The sequence below is a fragment of the Triticum urartu genome, chromosome 5A (genome assembly GCF_056163025.1).
Source record: "Triticum urartu cultivar PI428250 chromosome 5A, HENAU_Tu73, whole genome shotgun sequence".
Taxonomy (NCBI): Eukaryota; Viridiplantae; Streptophyta; class Magnoliopsida; order Poales; family Poaceae; genus Triticum; species Triticum urartu.
In genome coordinates this window covers 52,068,922-52,075,840 of record NC_141877.1, presented here as the reverse complement: position 1 = coordinate 52,075,840, position 6,919 = coordinate 52,068,922, and positions in this window count along the sequence as shown.

The following is a 6,919-nucleotide window of genomic DNA, read 5'->3' as shown; positions in this document are numbered from 1 at the left end:
GCCCCCCTTCCTGAGGGTTTGGACAATCCGGTACTGGAAAAGATGCTCGAGCTAGCACCTTGTCCGGATCCCTCAAGGGAAGATAAAGGGGGGAATAATGAGGGCTAAAGTGGGTCCCCATCGCTACCAATTCCAACCGAGGGAATGGGCGCCTCCGTGAGTGAGGATAACCAAGGGGAAGAATCTGACCTTCTCTCGCTCCGGGGAAGGAAGAGGACTGCCTCTGAAGATCCGAAAACCAAGGCTTCCAAACGGGAGAAGAAGTCTCTAGCAGAGGGTCCTGCCCTGGAAGGTGCTCTCGCCGCACAAAGGCCGCGCGGGGATCAGCCCTCTAACTAGTCGTAAGTGATCCAAATCTACTTAATAGTAGAGATATTCTACCTTACTTCCGAGGAAAATAATCGAAGCGTTTATCTTGCAGTTCGGATCTTAGCCCTTCTCAATAGAGCTCGTCTTCAGGGGACCTTCTTCCGGAGATGATGGAGAGCGAAACGCCTCCCTTGAACTCCCCCGCTCAAGAAGCGGGCGACCTTGAAGTGTCGTCACGAAGGGCCTCTCCGGATCTGGTGAGGCCAGAAGATAATCCTATAGTCACCCGAAGTCCCCAGCATCCGGCTCTTGAAGAGGGCAAACAAAAAAGTCCAGTGCCGTCTGGTATGCGGTTGGACGCACTGAGGGATCTGCTGAAGCGAGCGACCATCTCGGAAGAACACCGTACGTTGATGGGTACAGTGATGGAAAGGATTACGTCCGCCGAAAGCGGGTTGCATGACGCCTTTATGAGTCTACTAACGGGCTTTGAGGTACGTAAAATGATATACCTTTGTGATAGTACCGCACATTTTTAGGTGTGCCCTGTGTAGATAGTAGCCCCTAAGACTCTGGTTGTCACCGAGAACGGCGCCAAACAGAGGATCGTAGTCCCAGGTAATAACCGTACCCCCTTTATGTGCAGGTAGTGGAAGCTCCGGTGGCTAGCTGGACTCATGAGTTTGCCGAACTAAAGCGGCAACTGGATGCGGTGGATGCCGACATCGAGCTTGTTAACAAGCGGCTTGACGAGGCACAGGGTAAGTGATATTTTCTGGTGAATGTCACATAGTAAGAGCAGCGTGATGCCAGTATCTTTAATATGTCGTGACTGCAGATGGAGCTGCCACCGTGGAGACCCTTCGGGCGGAACTTGCCCGGGCCAAAGAACAAGCAAGGAGTAGTAATGCGGCTGCTTTGAAGGCGGCCGAAGAGTTAAGAGCCGAAAAGGCTGCGCATTGCGAGAGCAAAGAGAAAATGGCCAAGATGGCTGTAGAGTTGAAAGACACTGCCGACCGTTGCCAGTTCCTTGAGGAAGAAAACCGAGCGAAGGCAACGGACCTTGAAAAGGCCACGATGGCGACCAAAGACACCCGTTCTGCCATGAGAGAGAAGAAGGAGGAGCTGCGTGAAGCGTGTGACATTGTGGCTGGGAAGCCCTTTTTGCTGCGGAGGAAGTTCGGAGATCCGCGGTACGCCCCTCTGGATCGGCTGTGGAGTTCGGCAGACGCATATCTGGACTTGGCGGTGAGCGCTGTCGATGCGGCCGAATACTTCCGAGATCAAACAGATCGTGAAGTGGACAAGCTGTTCTGGTCGCAGTTTAACATTCCAGAGTGTCTGCTTCCATTGACTGATCAGCTAGCCGAATGGGCCGAACTCAATAGGTTGTCCAGACTCGCCGTGAGGTCTGTCATGGATCAGCTATGGCCGGAAAGGCCAAAGCCGAACAGTTATTTTAGCCTGGTGCAGCAGTTCCTTGGTGTGGTGCCGCGCATCAATGCGATGAAGAGGTCGGCGTGCATAGAAGGCTCGCGGATGGCCCTTTCCGGTGTCAAAGCATACTGGGCGGAGATGGATGCTACCACTGTCACGGCATAGAGTTCGGCCATAGGCCGAGTGGCTGTCGAGCACTATTTTGAAGAAGTTCTTGAGGGTGCTTGTTTGATAGATGCCCAGTGCTCGAAGAATATTATGTTTGAGTGACATGTATTCCCATTGTAAAAACAATGTTTTATTAAATTTATCAAGGCTGTCTTTATACTTTTGCCCGAAAGTATTGTGTTGCCTCCTGTGCGGCCGTTTATGTATATATGTATATAACCTGAAAGATTGCAATCGTCGGCTTCAGCCCCCACACATACAATGCGGGGGTGTTCGCAGAAGACGCGTATTCACACTTAATCCAACGTCTTGGTCCTAGTAAGGAGGTGATAGCGCAGCGAACTAGGCAACCGGACTATAATGCTTTAACACTTTCACTTAGCCATAGGAGTTTGACAGTGAGACTACTATATAGCCCCTGGTGGCTCCGCACTCGCACGGATTCGGGGTGCGTCCATGCCTAGCTGAGAAACGGCCCTTCATTAATGTGGAGGAATCCCGAAGATTCCGATAGGTCATTGTCATGGTTCTAACTCTGACAGTGATGTAGGGGGTATGTATGGAGAGGCTAGATCTCAGCTATTGGGAAGTTGTAAACACACCAAGATGTACGAGTTCAGGCCCTTCACGGAGGAAGTAACAGCCCTACGTCTCGGTGCCCGGAGGCGGTCGACTGGATTACTGGCGTGTGAATAACAGGGGTGCGAACCCCTCATAATGAGGTGGGGGTGGCTTATATAGAGTTCACCGGCCCCCTCCTGCCCTCAGTAATGCAGGGTTTAAGGTACATTTAAGGTTGGGCGTTACTGGTAACGCCCCTAATAAAGTGCTATAATGAACATAAAGACTACTCAATAGCCGACCGTTTGCCTGCGGAGTGACTTTAGGTCTTCTGGCAGTCGAGTGGTTGGCGTCGTGGTCGAGTGATAGCTTCTTGGTCGAGTGTCTTGAATCCGTCGAGTGGGATACCTTCAAGTCGATTGAAAGGTGACTTCCTCTAGGGACGTCCTTGGGTAGGGTTCTTTGGACAGGTCCGTGCCCCTACCCTAGGTACATAGCTTCATCATTAGCCCCCGAATGGATCGAGGTTTTGAGTGGGGAAAGGGTTGGAGAACTTTCCGACTAGCTCTTTGGGCTACATGAGTGCCTCGTTTTGGGTCAATCGTCATAGATGACGTTGCCAACCTTTTTCAGTCGCCTTGATCCATTCCAGGCCTTTCGTCGAGTGAATTTCTTTATTTGTGACATACCGAGCGTCGACGCGGGCGGGGTCTTCCATTTTGACAAGTTGTTCTGCAGCCCGCGGATGTCGTGGGATTTCGGATTTTGGGAAGCGCGTGGGATGGGAGCGGCCGCAGTAATCGGAAGCGATAAAGCGGAAGCTCCTCGATCCCCGCGTCGCCTTTTTCGCCACGTACTGCGTGCGCGTCCGCTGCGGGATTTGACTGGATAGTTTGGGCCTACCAGTCAGCCACTCGGGAGCGGCCCCTTATAAATCGCCGGCTCGGGGTTTCCAAGCAGTGCGCTCTCTTCTCCTCCTTTCTTCTTCCTCTCTCCCTTCGCAAGTCCTTCCGCCACCTCCGTTCTCGCCCCAACGCAGCAGGCCCGTGCGAGACTTCGCCGGCGACGATGACGAAGGGCAAGACCTCCGCTCTGGAGCGCGCGAAGAAGGCGGCGGCGCAGGGGAAGGGGAAAAGATCTGCTCGAGGCGGATCCTCCTCAAGGTCCGCTCTGCCCAAGGGCTGGATCCAGGGCGATTGGATGCCGTCAGTGATCCGGCAAGAGGACCTCGACGACATGGTCGAGGGGGGAGTCATTCCCCACGAGGCTGCGCGTCTTCCGGGGAGAGAGATCGAACCTCAGCCCCGCGATGGTGAGTGCGTGCTCCTAGCCACCCACATCGACCGAGGGTTTTCTCTGCCGCCCCATCCTTTTTTCCGGAGCTTCTTGAACTTCTTCGGAGCGCAGCTCCACCACTTTACTCCCAACTCCATTGTATACCTTGCCGCTTTCATTTCCATGTGTGAGGCTTTCTTGGGTTGCCGCCCCCATTGGGGACTTTTCAAGCACATCTTTAACTGCCGTTCTCAATCGGTCAAGAAGGCCAAGTCGAGTGACGAGAGGACGCAGGTGATCCAGTTGTGCGGGGGCTTGGTGATCCAGACGAGGGGTAATAGCTGTTTTCCATCCATTACTTTCCCGGAGTCGGTCCGTGGCTGGCAGGCGACCTGGTTCTACTGTCAGGACCAGGCGACCCCAGGACAGTCGACCGGTCTTCCTCCTTTCTCCCTCGACCAAGCTGAAACACCTGCTTCTCTGAAAGTGGCGCTGGAGGAAATGGCCCAAGTCAAAGTGCTGGCCGGTTGAGTGGTTGAGCTTGTCCGTGAGGGTGTGACGGGCATGGATTTGCTGGAGGTCTTCCTCCGGAGGCGCATCCAACCGCTCCAAGCTCGTGACCACCCGATGTGGCTGTACTCGGGTCTTGACGACACCACTCGGATCCACCCGGAGGAGGTCACTGATGAGATGCTAGAGGGGTGGCTGTCGAGCATCACAGGAAACAAGGACAACCCCCGAGGAGCCAGGAGGGTAATTCCACTCGACAACTCGTACGACGTGGACCAGGTATGTCTCTATGCTCCTGACTGAGATCTTGTTTTTCTTCATTGGTCTTCTTTGAGTTGGTCGATTGACCTTTGTCTTATCTATTGTTTTTCAGGCGACTACTGAGATGTACTCGACGCCCAATGGGGCACAGGGGCCAACTGAGGAAGGGGAGGCGAGTGGAGGTGAGACCGGGGACGATCAAGGCGAGTGGGAGTCTGACGGTGAAGGAGAGGGAGGCGACGACGTCGACTCCAGCGAAGAGGAGGAGGAGGAGGTTGAACCCACCCGCCCGGAGGGGCGATCCAAGCTCACACACGATCCAGCGCGGGAGCGTGGTAGTGCGACTGCTCCTGTTGGGCAGTCGTCGAAACGCCCCCGAACCTCTTCTCCTACGCCGACTGGAAAGGCTCCCAAGCACCCGCGCGCAGCGCCGTCCAAGCCGCCCAAGGCCCTGCCCAAGATGAAGATGGCCGTCCCCACCATTTCTGGGTAATAATAAAACTTGTTTTCCTTTATCGACCGTGGACGGATCCTTGGTCGATCCATTGAGCCAACCGACTGACTTTCGAGGCTTGCAGTGCTGCTACTTCTGAGATCTCCGCCAAGGACGATGACCAAGAGATGGAGGATGCTGTTACCTCCAACCCTGGTACGATTACTGACGTTCCGCTTTGGGTCGACTAAACATTTATTGCAACCCTGGTCGATTGAACGTTTCCTTTGTAGCCCCTCCCCATGTTATCGACCCCCCGGACAACGATGACGACGGTCCGTTGAGAGTGAGGAGGCACAAGAGGGCGTCGGCTGACAAGACCTCCCAATCCGCTCCGGCGTCTAAGGCCGTGGCTCGGGGTGGTGGTGACACCACTCGGGCTTCTGTGACCTTCGCCGTTCCTCTGGCGAGTGCGCGGCCCTCGTCGTCGACTGCGGATCCGTCTTCGCTTTTTGCCACATACCCCGTCCCTGAGGACCAAGCGGCTACTGCAAAAGAGGCTATACGTCAGGCGGGGATCATGATGGAGCAAGTGAAGTTGGCTCGGGAGGCCAGCCAAGCATCTTATGACGCGAGCTCGGCCCTTCAGAGCAACGTCCAGGTCAGTCGACTCAACGTTTGGTCTGTTATGATATGTTGTTTGAAGAATCTCTTTTCCGAAGATCTTTGTATCTGTACACCCACTGGGTGTGTCTTCCAATTCTTGGACGAGTGGGGGCACGCTAAGTGCACCCACTGGGTGTAGTCCCCGAGACTACCGTGGACTGCGGGCAGTCGACTGTAGTCTTTATATTGTGTTGCTGTAGTTGTATTTCTTCATTCGGTCTGGTCAGGCCATGTCGAATGGGACTGTATCCGGTCGACTGCGGGCAGTCGACTTCTTCTCCTTTTTTTACAGTGGGGGCACGCTGAGTGCACCCACTGGGTGTAGTCCCCGAGACTACTGTCGAATGTTCTTGATTCGGCTGTAGTCTTAGAAACGTCATCATTGTCTCTTGGTTGCTCGGAAGCAACTTATCTTGGACGTCTGTCGACTGATTTTTCTTTTTACAGAAATCTTGTGAACTTGTAGCTCGCTATACTGAGTTGGAGAATCAGCAGATCCAGCTCAACCTTAACTTGAAGCTTGCTCAGGAGAATTTGAGGAAGGCGCAAGAAGAAGCAAAAGGTATGACTGGTGAGGTTCTCCATTCTTAACGGGTGGCTTTTCTTTCTTGTCCATTCTTGATGTTGGTTCCACTCGACGCGCCGCAGATAAACTGGAGGAAGCTCTAAAGAAGAAGGATCGAGATCTTGCAGAGGCACAGAAGGAGGCCTCGAGCAAAACGAAGCTCGCAGAAGAGAAACTGGCTTCGGTCGGAGCTCTTGAACAAGAGAACTCCAGACTAAAAGCTGCTCTCGAGGCAGCTAATCGAGATTCCAGTCGACTGAAGAAAGAAAATATGGCTCTGCACGACAAGGCGGGTGAGCTGGCGGGGAAGGTAAAAGATCTAGAGGCTTATCTCGGTGGACTCGCCAAGAAGCTGTTTGTCATGCTCGAAGGTAAGTATTCCAACCCGGCTGTCTTGTAGTTACCGAGCCCGCGTACGACCACCGTCTTATTCTTGAATCGTGTTTGCAGAATTCTGCCAGAGCTTCGAAGAGGAAACCAGTCGAGTGGAGCCAGGCTTGGACCCCACCAATTCTCTCGTGAAGGACGAGGCTGCTATGAACGTGCTCTGGCTGGAGTCTCGTGTTACCAGCGTTGTTGATTATCTTGCTCGGCTGAAGGTTGCGATGTCGCGGATCGACACATCACTCTGGCCCGGAACGACACTTCAGAACGACCTCGAGTCCCTGATGGTCCGACTGAATGAAGTCCCGGGTCGAGTGGCGGAATGGAAGAAATCTTCTGCTAGATGTGGT